Below are 3,093 nucleotides of genomic sequence, written 5' to 3' on the forward strand. Positions count from 1 at the left end.
CGCTACATCCACCACCACGCCGTCGTGCTGTTGGATCTCCATCAACCTGTCCTTCCCCCTTGCTGGATCAAGAAAGGAGGAGACGTCGCTGCACCGTACGTGTGTTGAACGCGGAGGTGCCGTACGTTCGGCACTCGGTCATCGGTGATTTGGATCACGGCGAGTACGACTCCGTCATCCACGTTCATTGGAACGCTTCCGCTCGCGATCTACAACGGTATGTAGATGCACTCCCTTCCCCTCGTTGCTAGTAGACTCCATAGATGCATCTTGGTGAGCGTAGGAAAATTTTAAAATTATGCTACGATTCCCAACAGAATCTACGCATACACCTGGCTCTGATACCACTGTTGGGGAACGTAGCAGAAATTCAAAATTTTCCTACGTGTCACCAAGATCAATCTAGGAGATTCTAGCAACGAGAGGGGAGGAGTGCATCTACATACCCTTGTAGATTGCGAGCGGAAGCGTTCAAGAGAACGGGGTTGATGGAGTCGTACTCGTCGTGATCCAAATCACCGATGATCCTAGCGCCGAACGGACGGCACCTCCGCGTTCAACACACGTACGGAGCGGGGACGTCTCCTCCTTCTTGATCGAGCAAGGGGGAGGAGAAGTTGATGGAGATCCAGCAGCACGACGGCGTGGTGGTGGAAGTAGCGGGATCCCGGCAGGGCTTCGCCAAGCGCAAGCGGGGAGGAAGAGGTGTCACGGGAGGGAGGGAGGCGCCAGGGCTTGGGGTGCTGCTCCCATGCGCCTCCCCACTATATATAGGGGTGGAGGGGGCTGCTTTCTTGCCCTCCAAGTCCATTGGTGCGTTGGCAAAGGTGGGGAAAAGAAATCCCATCATTTCCCTTCCCCACCGATTGTTATCCCCCTTTTTTAGGGATCTTGATCTTATCCCTTCGGGATATGATCTTATTCCTTCTAAGGTGGGATCTTGGTGCGCCTTGACCAGGGGTGTGGGGCCTTGCCCCCACTACCCACGTTCATGTGGGTCCCCCCATGCAGGTGGGCCCCACTTCGGAACCTTCTAGAACCTTCCCGGTACAATACCGAAAAATCCCGAACATTTTCCGGTGGCCAAAATAGGACTTCCCATATATAAATCTTTACCTCCGGACCATTCCGGAACTCCTCGTGACGTTCGGGATCTCATCCGGGACTCCGAACAACTTTCGGTTAACCGCGTACTAATATCTCTACAACTCTAGCGTCACCAAACCGTAAGTGTGTAGACCCTACGGGTTCGGGAGACATGCAGACATGACCGAGATGACTCTCCGGTCAATAACCAACAGCGGGATCTGGATACCCATGTTGGCTCCCACATGTTCCACGATGATCTCATCGGATGAACCACGATGTCGAGGATTCAATCAATCCCGTATACAATTCCCTTTGTCAATCGGTACGTTACTTGCCCGAGATTCGATCGTCGGTATCCCAATACCTTGTTCAATCTCGTTACCGGCAAGTCACTTTACTCGTACCGTAATGCATGATCCCGTGACCAAACACTTGGTCACATTGAGCTCATTATGATGATGCATTACCGAGTGGGCCCAGAGATACCTCTCCGTCATACGGAGTGACAAATCCCAGTCTCGATTCGTGCCAACCCAACAGACACTTTCGGAGATACCCGTAGTGCACCTTTATAGCCACCCAGTTACGTTGTGACGTTTGGTACACCCAAAACATTCCTACGGTATCCGGGAGTTGCACAATCTCATGGTCTAAGGAAATGATACTTGACATTAGAAAAGCTCTAGCAAACGAACTACGCGATCTTGTGCTATGCTTAGGATTGGGTCTTGTCCATCACATCATTCTCCTAATGATGTGATCCCGTTATCAATGACATCCAATGTCCATGGTCAGGAAACCATAACCATCTATTGATCAACGAGCTAGTCAACTAGAGGCTTACTAGGGACATGTTGTGGTCTATGTATTCACACATGTATTACGGTTTCCAGTTAATACAATTATAGCATGAACAACAGACAATTATCATGAACAAGGAAATACAATAATAACCATTTTATTATTGCCTCTAGGGCATATTTCCAACATCTCCCCCTCTCGTTGCTATGCATCTCCTAGATAGATCTTGCGTGATCGTAGGAATTTTTTTGAAATTGCATGCTACGTTCCCCAACAGCACCACCGACCACCTTCGATGGCTCACTGAGCGCCTTCGCGTCGAGTTCGCCATCAAGGACTTGGGACCCCTCCACTACTTCCTCGGCATCGAGGTAGTAAGACGCGCGGACGGCTTCTTCCTTCATAAACAAAAGTATGCTCATGAGTTACTTGACCACGCTAGCATGCTTAATTGCAAGCTCGCGGCTATGACTGTCGACACGAAGGCCAACCTCTCCACCACTGATGGTGCTCCCACCCCGGATGCTTCTTTCTACCGGTCCATTTATGGTGCCTTGCAGTACTTGACACTCACTCGACCCGAGTTGCAGTATGTTGTTCGGCAGGTGTGTCTCCACAATCATGCTCCTCGCGATGTTCATTGGTCTCTGGTGCAGCGGATTCTCCGGTACATCCCTGGTCACATGGACCTCGGCATCACCTTGCAGGCTTCACCCTCCACCAACATCGTCGCCTACTCGAATGCTGACTGGGCTGGTTGTCCGGACACTCGTCGCTCTACCTCCGGGTACTGTGTGTTCCTTGGACCATCACTCATCTCGTGGTCGTCTAATCGCCAGCCCACAGTCTTGCGATCCAGTGCTGAGGCCAAGTATCATGGCATGGACAACGCCGTTGCTGTGTGTACGTGGCTTCAACAGCTTCTTCATGAACTTTGTCATCCTGCTCACAAAGCCACCGTGGTCTACCGCGACAACTTCTCTGTGGTCTACCTATCCGCCAACCCGGTTCATCATCGTCGCACCAAGCATATTGAGTTGGATATTCATTTTGTTCGCGAACAAGTTGCTCTTGGGAAGGTTCGAGTTCTTCAGGTTCCCACGACGTAGCAATTCTCCGACATCATGACGAAAGGCTTGCCGGCGTCCACCTTTGAGGAGTTCTGGTCCAGTCTTTGCATCACCACGCACGACGCTTTAACTG

This window comes from Triticum aestivum, chromosome 7D (assembly GCF_018294505.1).
Source record: "Triticum aestivum cultivar Chinese Spring chromosome 7D, IWGSC CS RefSeq v2.1, whole genome shotgun sequence".
Lineage (NCBI taxonomy): Eukaryota > Viridiplantae > Streptophyta > Magnoliopsida > Poales > Poaceae > Triticum > Triticum aestivum.